General features: G+C 33.0%; 1 non-coding gene across 1 annotated transcript; it reads left to right on the plus strand.

The window, feature by feature from the left end:
- Positions 1–11343: 11343 nt before the first annotated feature.
- LOC139874072 (small nucleolar RNA R71) lies at positions 11344–11450 on the plus strand. Its single transcript, XR_011767774.1, has one exon. It is a non-coding gene; the product is annotated as a small nucleolar RNA R71 (small nucleolar RNA).
- Positions 11451–15014: the final 3564 nt, after the last annotated feature.

Genomic DNA, 15014 nt, shown 5'->3' on the forward strand with positions numbered 1-15014 from the left:
CGGGTAGGTACTGTAGTGACCCGAACTTTTCCATGTTTATATATATTAAATGAAATTGTTATTTACATGATTAAGTGTTTCCAACATGTTAAGCAATCAAACTTGTTAAGACTTGATTAATTAAAATAGGTTTAATATAGACAATTGACCACCCAAGTTGACCGGTGATTCACGAACGTTAATATTTGTAAAAACTATATGATGACATATATATGGATATATATATATATATATATAGTTAACATAATATTATGATAAGTAAATATATCATTAAGTATATTAACAATGAACTACATATGTAAAAACAAGACTACTAACTTAAGGATTTCGAAACGAGGCATATATGTAACGATTATCGTTGTAACGATATTTAATTGTATATATATCATATTAAGATATATTAATACATCATAATATCATGATAATGTAATAATTTAACATCTAATTTGGTATAATAAACAATGGGTTAACAACACTTAACATGATCGTTAACCTAAAGGCTTCAGAACAACACTTACATGTAACGACTAACGATGACTTAACGACTCAGTTAAAATGTATATACATGTAGTGTTTTAATATGTATTCATACAAATTTGAAAGACTTCAAGACACTTATCAAAATACTTCTACTTAACAAAAATGCTTACAATTACATCCTCGTTTAGTTTCATCAACAATTCTATTCGTATGCACCCGTATTCGTACTCGTACAATACACAACTTTTAGATGTATGTACTATTGGTATATACACTCCAATGATAAGCTCTTAGCAGCCCATGTGAGTTACCTAACACATGTGGAAACCATCATTTGGCAACTAGCATGAAATATCTCATAAAATTACAAAAATAATACTAATCATTCATGACTTATTTACAAGTAAACAAAATTACACATCCTTTATATCTAATCCATATACCAACGACCAAAAACACCTACAAACACTTTCATTCTTCAATTTTCTTCATCTAATTGATCTCTCTCAAGTTCTATCTTCAAGTTCTAAGTGTTCTTCATAAATTCTATAAGTTCTAGTTTCATAAAATCAAGAATACTTCCAAGTTTGCTAGCTTACTTTCAATCTTGTAAAGTGATCATTCAACCTCAAGAAATCTTTCTTATTTACAGTAATATATCTTTCTAATATAAGGTAATACTCATATTCAAACTTTGATTCAATTTCTATAACTTTAACAATCTTATTTCGAGTGGAAATCTTACTTGGACTTGTTTTCGTGTCATGATTTTGCTTCAAGAACTTTCAAGCCATCCAAGGATCCTTTGAAGCTAGATCTATTTTTCTCATTTCCAGTAGTTTTATCCACATAACCTTAGGTAGTAATGATATTCATAACATCATTCAATTCATATATATAAAACTACCTTATTCGAAGGTTTAAACTTGAAATCACTCGAACATAGTTTAGTTAATTCTAAACTTGTTCGCAAACAAAAGTTAATCCTTCTAACTTGACTTTTAAAATCAAATAAACACATGTTCTATATCTATATTATATGCTAACTTAATGATTTAAAACCTGGAAACACGAAAAATACCGTAAAACCGGATATACGCTGTCGTAGTAACACCGCGGGCTGTTTTGAGTTTGATAATTAAAAACTATGATAAACTTTGATTTAAAATTTGTTTTTCTGGGAAAATGATTTTTCTTATGAACATGAAACTATATCCAAAAATCATGGTTAAACTCAAAGTGGAAGTATGTTTTTCAAAATGGTCATCAAGACGTCGTTCTTTCGACTGAAATGACTACCTCTTACAAAAACGACTTGTAACTTATATTTCTGACTATAAACCTATACTTTTTCTGTTTAGATTCATAAAATAGAGTTCAATATGAAACCATAGCAATTTGATTCACTCATAACGGATTTAAAACGAAGAAGTTATGGGTAAAACGAGATTGGATATTTTTTTTATTGTTGTAGCTACGGAAAATATTGTAACAATTCTATACAAATCATATCATAGCTAATTTATATTGTATTATACATGTATTCTAATATATTATGTAATCTTGGGATACCATAGACACGTATGCAAATGTTTTGACATATCATATCGACCCATCTATATATATTATTTGGAACAACCATAGACACTCTATATGCAGTAATGTTGGAGTTAGCTATACAGGGTTGAGGTTGATTCCAAAAATATATATACTTTGAGTTATGATCTAGCCTGAGATGTGTATACACTGGGTCGTGGATTGATTCAAGATAATATATATCGATTTATTTATGTACATCTAACTGTGGACAATTAGTTGTAGGTTACTAACGAGGACAGCTGACTTAATAAACTTAAAACATTAAAACGTATTAAAAATGTTGTAAATATATATTGAACATACTTTGATATATATGTACATATTTGTTATAGGTTCGTGAATCGACCAGTGGCCAAGTCTTACTTCCCGACGAAGTAAAAATCTGTGAAAGTGAGTTATAGTCCCACTTTTAAAAATCTAATATTTTGGGATGAGAATACATGCAATTTTATAAATGTTTTACGAAATAGACACAAGTAAATGAAACTATATTATATGGGTGAATGATCGAAGTTGAATATGCCCCTTTTTAGCTTGGTAGCCTAAGAATTTGGGAACAGACCCCCTAAATTGACGCGAATCCTAAAGATAGATCTATCAGGCCCAACAAGCCCCATTCTGGAATTTGGAATGCTTTAGTACTTCAAAATTATCATGTCCGATGGGTGTCCCGGAATGATGGGGATATTCTATATGCATCTTGTTAATGTCGGTTACCAGGAGTTCACCTTATGAATGAATTTTATCTCTATGTATGGGATGTATATTGAAATATGAAATCTTGTGGTCTATTATTAAGATTTGATAATATATAGGTTAAACCTATAACTCACCAACATTTTTTTTGACGTTTTAAGCATGTTTATTCTCAGGTGATTATTAAGAGCTTCCGCTGTTGCATACTAAAATAAGGACAAGATTTGGAGTCCATGCTTGTATGATATTGTGTAAAAACTGCATTCAAGAAACTTATTTTTGATGTAATATATTCTTATTGTAAACTATTATGTAATGGTCGTGTGTAATCGGTATATTTTAGATTATCATTATTTGATAATCTACGTAATGCTTTTTAAACCTTTATCGATAAAATAAAGGTTATGGTTGTTTTAAAAATGAATGCAGTCTTTGAAAAATGCCTCATATAGAGGTCAAAACCTCGCGACAAAATCAATTAATATGGAACGTTTATAATCAATATGAACGGGACATTTAATATAATACTTCCTGCTTGCATACCCTCAACAACTTTAGACAAATAGTGGCCTACGCAAAAAGGAATGTTAACAAAGCTCCTGAGGTCTCGAATACACTTAAGATAGAATAGATCGTTTAGGGTCATTTTCTCTTTGTTTCTACCCCGTTGTGTAATCGAGTTCGCTAAGAATCTATGTATTATCTGGAGCTCTGCTCTATCAATATCTAAGTAGGAGTGTCTTCCACCCCGTGTAAACTCCCTAAATCTTGACATACACCTCCATATGGCATTAGCGTCAAAATTCCTATCTACTATTTCACCTTCAGTAATTAAACTATTACAATCAGGTTTAATAATCTCGGCGGGGGTGTAGATTAATAAAGCTCTAGCCATGTCCAACATGGACATTCTGTACATTGTACCTCCTAAAAGAAATCTAATAAAACTTTTATCTCCTATCATAGTAACTTCATTATTTAACTCTATAGTGCTAAGCAATTCAACACACCATTCTCTATATATAGTTCTACGTGTAGTAAATAAGCGGATCCAATCGTTAAATGTAGAGCTACCATACCTTTGGACTAGTAAATCCCTAACCGGTTCGGCTAGGTAGACCGCTTCCAAAGGCTCCCAATCGATTACTCGAGGCATTTCAATATTTTTGTGGTAAAGAATGTGCATGTTCTTTTGAAATTTCGGGTATTCTATCCAACAACGATCGAATCTTAGGTTGGGATTTAGCTGTTGGTCATCGATAAGTGGGTGCATAATCCTCGGGTGAGGCTGAAATTGACGATAATGAGTGTAAAACAGTGGTTCCGCCTCATAATATAGCATGTGTTGATCATTATGTTGTTGTTGTTCAGGTTGTGGTTCCGGTAGTTGTTCTTGATCAGGTTCTTGTTCAGGTTCTTGTTCATGTTGTCTAGACGATGATGCACCGTCTGTATCTGTATTTCTCTGCAAAACACATTAAACACAAAATTTGTGCATCCAAATATGCATTAGTGTTAGCAAAATAACAAATTAAAATAATTTCAATAACATGTTTAATCCATATTAAACTTATACTGATTTTCATATTTTTATCAATTCTACAATTTTTCAAATAAGCATATATGAAAAGGTATACAAAGTTCATAAGCATTCAATTCAAATAACATGTTAAAATAACCATTACTAACAATTAAACAAGTTTCAAATGGCAATTACATCAATTTAATCAAGTTCATGAATTTTAGACTTAAAAAGTTCACTTTGATGCTCAAAAATCATGTTTAGGATCAAAGTTTGGATCATTTAGCTACCTAAACATGTTACACTACTTAATTTAGCAATAATTCATAACAAAAATCGGCCATAACCTGTTTATATCAAAAAGCACCAAATTGCTCAAGAACACAAACCCTAGATATCTAAAAAATTTGAAGTTTAAGGCCTGTAATCATGACAAATAGCATCAATCTAGGTTATACAAGCATAATATACTAACAATTTAACTCTAATTAAGCTAGAAATCATCAAGATTAAATTAGGACAATTAATTATAATTATCACAAAAATTAGGAAATTTAGGAGTTTAGGGGTGAAATTTCTACCTTTTTGCTTCCCCATCTGAAGAAAGGCATGATTATAGCAGATTGTAGTGACAAATTTGGTGAATTTTGATGAAAAAATGATGATTTTAGGGGTGTTTTTAGAGTGTTTTCGTATTTGTGTGTGTGGGTGTTATGAGACAGAGAGCAGCTCGTGCATTATATCTATATGAGCAGATCAGGGTGCCCAGGCGATCGCATGGGTTTCCCTTGCAAACCCCATGCGATCGCATGGGGTGTTTTTTTTTTATTTTATTTATGAAACCTTTGCTTATAAAACAAATAATTAATTAATTTTAAAAATTTGTTTCTTTTTAGAATGAGGGCGTTTCGGTACGTTGACCTAGTTCGTCCCTCGACAAAATTTTAAAGTTTGTCATTTTAAAGCGATTGTTTTAAAAGCAATGATTTTTGGGTTTTTTAAATGTTTTTGGCATACTTTAAATCAATAAGAATAAAAATAATGATAATAAAATTTCTCGTCCCGCCCTCGGGTAAAGCAATTTCGGTTCCACAACCTAGTCTTCAACTCACGACGAATTTTAAAAATTATATTTTTAACTTAATGAAATAAAGTACATTTTTGTTTTTAAATTCACACCAAACTTAAATTTTAAAATGCATATTAATAAAATTTCATATAAATATTAATAATATTTATACATTGGTTTTATAACTTTATATTTAAAATAATATAGTTATATATTAATTTTAAAAACAAGGTAAAAATAAAAATAAAAATCTTTTTGGTCTTTTATCCCACTTTAATCAATCAAATATTATCAAAAATATACGTCCCTCTTTTGGGTAAAGTAATTTCGGCTATATTACCTAGTTTTACTCCTGGCGAATTTCTGAAATATTTTGGATTGATTGATTAAAGATATTTATACCTTATGAATAAACGGTAAATTTCGCAGTGATGTAATAAATTTTTGTATGATATCAATAATTTCGGTTTCGCATACCTAATTTTATTGAATATCAATTTAATACTTTATAGCGAACGATTCAGGGTTTATTATCAAAAGGTTAAAAGCAATAAATAAAAACAAATAAAAACTGTACATACTTACCTGTGAGATAAAATTCTCAGAAACCTGCTTTAGTTGACTCATAGGAGAGTCGTTTGATTTGGTTTTCCATAGCTACATAGGCGTAACCTCGAATTTTCAACAGCTTTTCTTCTAAACATATGAATGGTCCTTCTCTGCATAGAGTAACGAATTCAGAATTGGAATGTGTTTGATTGTTCGAACATTTCCCTTCGTGTGACCATTTTCCGCATTTATGACATCTTTCAAGGTGTCGTGCTCTTCTTTTTGTTGTGGATTTTGATTTTCCTTTACCAAAATGTGTCGTATGATGATTCTTCCTGAGTTCTTTCCTCACTTCGTCCATTTTTACTCTTATGAATGATACCAGTTCACTCGGGAAGATGTTATTATTACGTTTAGTAATCATAGCGTGTATTAGTATACCATGGTTCAAATCAAAGGAATTCTTCATCTCGTAAAACCTAAAAGAAATAAAAATTCAGAATGGAGGGAGAAGACTAGTTCTTTAGGGTTTGCTAGGGAAAGACCATTCGAATTCCATTCTCGAGAACTACACGAAAACAGAACATCTAACTCTAACAGAAATACAGGATCTTAAAACATTCGAATCTTCCCATACTTAGTTAGCTGTGGTGTCGAAATTGTGATTAACTTCATCTTCAACTTTCATTGGATTATCTATGTAATGTTTAACTCTGTGACCATTAATCTTAAATTCAACCCCATTTGAATTTATTAACTCTACTGTTCCGTATGGGAAAACTCTTTTGACTATGAATGGTCCAGACCATCTTGATTTCAATTTTCCAGGAAATTGCTTGAATCGTGAATTGAAAAGAAGAACTCTGTCTCCTTCCTTGAATTCTTTTGAACTTCTGATTCTTTTATCATGCCATTTGTTCGTTCTTTCCTTATAGATTAACGAATTTTCATATGCATCATGTCTTAATTCTTCTAATTTATTTAATTGACTTAACCGTAGATGTCCAGCTTCATGTAAATCAAGATTACATGTCTTCAAAGCCCAAAATGCTTTGTGCTCAATTTCTACTGGAAGGTGACATGCTTTTTTCGTAAACGAGTTTAAAAGGTATGGTGCCAATTGGAGTTTTGTAGGCTGTTCTAAAAGCCCAGAGTGCATCCTCTAATTTCATGGACCATTCCTTTGGATTTGATCCTACGGTTTTTTCTAGAATACGTTTTAAAGCTCGGTTGGTATTTTCAACTTGTCCACTTGTTTGTGGATGATAAGCAGTGGAGATTTTATGAGTTACTCCATATCTTTTGAGAACTTTCTCAAGATGATTATTACAAAAATGAGTACCCCGATCACTTATTAAAGCTTTCGGTGTTCCGAACCTTGCAAAAAGATGTTTTAAGAAGTTGACTACAACTCGTGCATCGTTAGTTGGGAGAGCTTGTGCTTCCGCCCATTTAGATACATAATCAATGGCAACGAGAATGTAGAGATTATTATGAGATTATGGAAATGGACCCATAAAGTCAATACCCCAAACGTCAAATACTTCACATACTTGAATGACATTTTGTGACATTTCATCACGTTGACTTATTTTTCGTGCCCTTTGACAAGCATCACAGGATTTACAAAGAAGATATGCGTCTTTGAAAATTGTAGGCCAATAAAATCCAGCGTCATAGACTTTTCTTGCTGTGAGTTGAGGCCCATAATGCCCTCCTGTTGGTCCTGTGTGACAATGATTTAATATTTGACTAGCTTCATCCCCAAATACACATCGTCGTATTATTCCATCGACAACTTTTAAATAAATGTGGATCTTCCCAAAAATAGTGTTTTATATCACTAAAGAATTTCTTTCATTTTTGGTACGACAACCCTTTTTCAAGGAATCCACATACTAAGTAGTTTGCATAGTCTGCAAACCATGGAATTTTATTATAATCTATCTTCAATAGATATTCATCAGGAAAGTTATCTTGTATAGCCGATTCATTTAGAACTTCTAATTCAGGATTTTCAAGACGAGAAAGATGATCAGCGGCGAGATTTTTTGCTCCCTTTTTGTCTCGGATTTCAATATCGAACTCTTGTAAGAATAAGATCCAATGGATTAATCGTGGTTTGGCATCTTGTTTCGAAAATAGGTATCTAAGAGCAGAATGATCGGTATAGACCACCGTTTTAGCTAGAACGAGATATGAACGAAATATGTCAAAAGCAAAAACAATAGCAAGGAGTTCTTTTTCAGTAGTTGTGTAATTCGTTTGTGCTCCTTGTAACGTCTTACTAACATAATAAATAGGTTGATATCATTTTTCAATCCTTTGTCCTAAAATGGCTCCCATTGCAAAATCACTTGCATTGCACATGAGTTCAAATGGCAGATTTCAATTTGGAGTTATCATGATCGGCGCATTAGTGAGTTTTTCTTTAAGAATATTAAAAGATTTGATGCATTCATCCGAAAAGATGAATGGAGCATCTTTTTCTAGGAGTTTATTCATAGGAGTGGCAATTTTAGAAAAATCTTTTATGAAACGTCGGTAAAAACCGGCATGCCCTAGAAAACTCCTAACTCCTCTAACATTAGTGGGATGTGGAAGTTTAGCAATTACATCTACTTTAGCTCTATCCACTTCAATTCCTTCCTTTGAAATTTTATGACCAAGAACGATGCCTTCTCTAACCATGAAATGGCATTTCTCCCAATTAAGTACTAGATTTGATTGCTCGCATATAATAAGCATTCGTTCAAGATTAACTAGACATGTTCCAAAAGTATCACCGAAGACTGAAAAGTCATCCATGAAAACTTTCATGCATTCTTCTATCATGTCGTGAAAAATCGCCATCATGCACCTTTAAAAGGTTGCAGGGGCGTTGCAAAGTCCAAATGGCATGCGTTTGTAAGCAGAAGTACCATAAGGGCACGTGAAGGTGGTTTTTTCTTAGTCCTCGGGTGCGATTGCAATTTGAAAATATCCGGAGAAACCGTCAAGAAAACAATAGTAACTGTTCCTAGCTAACCTTTCCAACATTTGATCAATAAAAGGTAAGGGAAAGTGATCTTTTCTGGTGGCGTCATTTAATTTTCTATAATCAAAACAGACACGCCATCCCGTTACAGTCCTAGAAGGAATAAGCTCATCTTTTTCATTTGTGATGACAGTCATGCCACCCTTCTTAGGTACGCATTGAACTGGGCTTACCCATGGATTATCAGAGATTGGATAAATTAAACCTGCATCTAGTAGTTTAATAATTTCTTTCTTAACAAAATCTTGCATATTAGGATTTAGTCTTCGTTGACGTTGCACATGTGTTTTATGACCTTCTTCCATAAGGATTTTATGTGTGCAATACGAAGGACTTATGCCTTTAATGTCATGAATCTTCCATGCAATAGCTGGTTTATGAGCTTTTAGCACAGGAATGAGTTGAGATTTTTCATATTCCGTAAGAGAAGACGATATTATTACAGGTAATTCAAATTCACCATGTAAATAAGCGTATTCTAAATGGTTTGAAAGTGGCTTTAACTCTAATATCGGTGGTTCTTCTATCGATGATTTGTATCGATATCTGTCTTCTTCTTTTAACATTTGAAGTTCTTCTATTGTTGGTTCGTAATCATTAGCCATAAGTGTAGCTAATATTTCAGCTTCATCAATTGGTTCAGTTCCTTCTCCTAAAGAACATTCTCCTGTTTCTTGTAATTCTGGAAATTCTTCTAACAATTCTGCATGTGAATCTATAGTTTGAATATAATAACATGTATCATCTGCAGATTGCGATTGTTGCATGGCTCTATCAACAGAAAAGGTAACACTCTCGTCCTCTATACTTAGGGTCAGTTTCTTACCGAACACGTCTATTATTGCTTTAGCCGTGTTTAAGAATGGTCTTCCTAATATGAGAGGAACTCGAGAATCTTCTTCCATGTCCAGAATAACAAAATCTACTGAAAATACTAAAGTATCAACTTTAACTAGCATGTTCTCCATTATCCCTCTAGGATATTTTACTGATCGATCGGCTAGTTGTATACTTATTCGTGTTGGTTTCAATTCTCCGAGGTCTAGTTTAGCGTATAGTGAATACGGCATTAAATTTATACTAGCACCTAAGTCTGCCAATGCTTCTATTGAACTCAGACTACCCAGAAAACATGGAATTGTGAAACTTCCTGGATCTGATAATTTCTCTGGTATCTTATTCAACCGCACTGCAGAACAATTAGCATTCATTGTAACAGCCGAGAGTTCTTCTATTTTCTTTCTATTTGTGATTAGATCTTTCAGGAATTTAGCATATCTTGGCATTCTTGAAATCACATCAATGAAAGGAAGATTGACATTTATTTGTTTAAACCTATCCAAGAATTTGGATTGCTCGGCTTCAAGTCTTTCTTTTCTCATTTTACTCGGGTAAGGAAGCGGTGGTTGGTATGGTTTAACATAAGGCTTTACCTTATCTGTGTTATCTTCATTAACCTTTTCAACTACCGGTTCTGTTTTCTTCTCTTGCTCAGGTTGTGGTGCCTGTGTAGTAGGAATAGAGTCATCAGAAATTACAGGTATTTCAGGTGGTTTAAGTGTAATACCACTTCTCGTGATAATTGTTTTAGCTGTTTCATTCCGGGGGTTAGCGTTTGTATCGTTGGGTAGACTCCCAGGTTTTCTTTCTCTAATCAACCTTGCTAGGTTGCTCACTTCTTGTTCCAGATTTTGAATAGAAGCTTGTTGATTTCTAAATGCTTGAGTATTTTGTTCATTGGTTTGTTTATGAGATGTGAAAAACTGCATTTGAGATTCAACTAGCTTCGACATCATATCTTCTAAATTTGGCTTTTTATCATCGGTTTGTGGTGGTTTATTTGGAAAAATAGGTCTTTGCTGGTTGTAAGTATTATTAGATACGTGTTGATTGCTAGGACCTTGTTGGTTGTTGTATGGAACATTTCGGTTATAATTCTGATTTTGATTGTAGTTTGGTCTTGGCGGTTGATAATTATTCTGATAATTATTTCCAGGCCTTTGTTTCATGTATGAAACATTCTCTCTTTGTTCCATTGTTTGTTCAATACTGAGACAATCTTTTGTCAAATGTGGTCCTTCACACTGCTCACAACTAATTCGTATTGCGTGAATATCTTTAGTCATCTTTTCCATTCGTCTCTCGAAAGCATCTAACTTTTCTGAAATGGAATCAAAGTCATGGCTAGAATTGGCTCTAGCCGCTTTAGATGATCTAACGATGTCTTTTTCTTGATGGCACTCATGTGAGTGGGAGGCTGTGTTATCAATAATTTTGTAAGCTTCAGTTGCGGTTTTCTTCATAATGGAACCACCAGCTGCTATGTCGATGTCTTTTCGTGTAGTAATGTCACATCCTTGGTAGAATATTTGTACTATTTGATAAGTGTCTAAACCATGTTGAGGACATCCTCTCAACAACTTTCCGAATCTTGTCCACGCCTCATATAGAGTTTCATTTGGCTTCTGTGTGAACGTAACAATTTCTCCTTGAAGTCTCACAGCTTTAGATGCCGGAAAGAATCTTTTAAGAAATTTCTCAACTAAGACATCCCATGTATCAATCGCCCCTTCAGGTAACGATTCTAACCAATCTTTGACTTCTCCCATTAAAGTCCAGGGAAATAACATGAGACAGATCTATTCATCCTCAACTTCTCTGATCTTAAATAGAGTACAAATCCTATTAAAGGTACAAAGATGTTGGTTTAGATCTTCCTTCGGCGCACCACTAAATTGGCATTGATTAGTTACCATGTGTAGGATTTGTCCTTTGATTTCATAATCTGGCGCATTAATGTCTGGTTGAGTAATTGCATGACCTTGGCCAGTGCGTGTATCTCTTATTCGATCTTCCATACTTAGAGGTTCCGGATTTTCCATGATTGAATTTGTTGAATCTGAATCACTAGAGGATTCTGATTTAATGGTTTCTTCTTCGACAATCTCTGGATGAGTAATTTGTGGTTCAGGAGGAATGATTAGTGGTTCAGGATCTCTGAATTGGCCTTGAATATCCTCCGGGTTCTCAATTGTGAGGTCGGGTTCAAAGAATGGATTATCGGAAATTTGAAATGGAGTACTTGGTCTACTAGATGACGATTCTAAAGAAAAATCAACGGCGATTATATTTGCTAGATGTCTTGATCGAGTTACAGGTGGTGAACGTATGAAAGGTGGTGAACGTTTTGCTCGGTGCATTCACTGAATATCCTATTAGTTATAAAAATAAAAAATTAGATAAGTTATCAAATTAATAGACTTTTCTGATTTTGCCCACGTTTCGAATAGCCAATAGATGCAGCAGATAGCCAGGTCCCTTTAAATCGGAAGCCCACAACTCGCCACTAACAAATCCAACTATTACTACGAACCAGAAAATTTTGGATGTCTATCAATTTAACCGCTTAAAATAATTTTTCGTCAAAATTTTTGAAGATAAAATCTATGTCCTAAAAACTAGAGCGTCGAGAAATAAGAGGAAGAAAAAGAGTGCGTCGAAAAACAAACTAAATCTTGCGTCTAAAGGTATTAAAGCTTAAAAGGAATTCTATATCCAAAACGGCAATAACTTAATTAGGCACTAAAATCTATTTAAAACTAAAGCGATAAGCGACGTCGTAAAATTCTAAAGCGTCTAGATCTTAAATTCTAAAGCGTCTATCATAAAGCTTCGGCGTTGTTGAGTTCCCCGGCAGCGGCGCCAAAAATACTTGATGTGTACGAGGTGTAGTACGAAATAGATTATATTTTACTACGAAATACTATTAAATACGATACAATTTTACACAAGTTATTTATTTATTTATAGAATGGATATACCTAAACCTTGCTATAACACTTATAGGTAGTGTACCTAATCGTAGAGTAGTGTAGTTTTTAGTAAGTCCGTTTCGTTCCACAGGGAGCTAGATGAGTTTAACGCTATATATGTTTTAAACTATATTTGTATATAAATATATTTATATAAGTAGTATTATTATTATTATAAAAGGGGGGTTTTACCGTTTAGTGACCGGTTTGTCGATTATAGAATTTAAGTCACAATTAAAACCTTAAAATATTAAATATAAATATAACTTAATTTAAAGCGTAAAATAAATGACGATAAATAAAAGTGCGATAAATAAAATTGCAGTAATTTAAAGTACGATAAATAAAATGATGATAAATAAAATGACAGTAAATAAAAGTGCGATGAGATATAAATTAAAGGAATTATGCATATTTAAACTTCCGTAATCATGATGTTTGACGTGTTGATTTTAATTTATTACCATGGGTTAATTGTCCTTTGTCCTAGATTATTCGATATGTCCATCTGGTTTTGTTCATAATAGTCCATCGGTCATAATTATAAAGTGCGAGAGTCTTCGCCAAATTAACCTTATACCCGAAGTCAAATATTCCAACTAATTGGGGATTCGAACTGTAACAAGGTCTTAATACTTTGTTTAATGAATACACCAGGTTATCGACTGCATGTAACCCAAGGTTTTAATACGTTGTTAACAATTACACCAAGTGTCCTTGTATATAATCCACCCCTGTTTTAATGAGTCCAGTGACTATTAATCCATCCCCGTGTCCGGTCAAATGAATAATTATTAGTATTTATAGATATCCCGCCCACCGTACCCAGTCAAGCGTATGTGGTTATATATAAACACGTCAAATTATAAATCTCTATATTAAATCAACGAGATATCATTTAATTAATATAAAGCCCATTAATAGCCCATAGTCCAATTTTCACAAGTGTCGGTCTTTTGTCCAAATCTCAATTATGGTCCAAAGCCCAATAACCCCGTCTTAATATTTAGTCCAACATCACGATTACTTCGGCTTAAATAAACATAATAATAATTTAGCTACGAGACATTAATTTAAAAAGGTTGAACATAACTTACAATGAGTATTAATCGCGTAGTGTTACACGGACAGAATTTCGACTTACAAACTTAAAACATTCGCCACTATAACCTTATTATTATTAACTTAATATTAAAATTATAATTATAAAATAAATATAAATATATTTGAGAGAGTGCAGAGAAGTGTATGATGAAGGTGTAAATAACTCGTCGCCCAAAATTGCAATTTGTAGGACCTGACCACAACTTTGAGGCCATGCGATCGCATGGGATATGTGCCTTCTGGATATGCGATCGCATGGCTATCTGGGACAGCTCACATTGCTTTTTTTTTTGTTTACCGACACATTTAAATAATATAATATAATTTAAATAATTATATATATATATTATATTATATTCATGTGCATAGTTGACTTATAAATTTAGGCCCGTTGTGTCGCGCGTTGATAGTTGGTTCAGGTCCCGGTTCCGGATTTTCGAACGTCCTTTCGTACGATTTAATATCTTGTACTTTGCGTTTTGCGGCTTGTACTCTTGTAATTCTTAGACGTTTCTCACCAATAATTTGAACCACTTGTATTGTACTTTGTACTTTTTAGCTTTTTGGTCGTTTGCGTCTTCAAATCGCCGAATCTGTCTTTTGTCTTCACCTTTTAATATTTAAACGAATATCACTTGTAAATAGAACAATTGCAACTAAAAGCTCGTCTTTCTTGAAGGATAATGCTATGAAATATATGCTCATTTTTAGCATTATCAGTCTCAATGAGAACCTCTTTAATGAGAGAACTTCCACTTCTAATAAGAATTAGGGAGGAGACACATTTTGAGCTTATTTCGAACATGTTCGAATTTTTCCAATTTTGTTAGAACTGCCATGTTTTTGTTAGAATTGCTTGCAAAAAGGTTTTTTTTTTTTTTTTTTTTTTTTTTTTTAATGGGGGAGCCAATGTGCTCTTTCGTAGGAGGGTTTCCTTGCTTTAAAAAAAACCAATTTAGAGTTTAGCGTTTAGGATTTAGTGTTTTGAGTTTAGATTTCTAAACTCAAAACCTTAAACCCTAATTTCTAAATCATTCGTGTTAAACGCTAAATGTAAAGCCTAAATCCTAAAATATAAACCACAAATCTAAACCCTAAACTTTAAATCATAAATCTAAGTCCTAAAATATTAAATTGAACGTGGAA

This window comes from Rutidosis leptorrhynchoides, chromosome 10 (assembly GCF_046630445.1).
Source record: "Rutidosis leptorrhynchoides isolate AG116_Rl617_1_P2 chromosome 10, CSIRO_AGI_Rlap_v1, whole genome shotgun sequence".
Classification (NCBI taxonomy): Eukaryota; Viridiplantae; Streptophyta; class Magnoliopsida; order Asterales; family Asteraceae; genus Rutidosis; species Rutidosis leptorrhynchoides.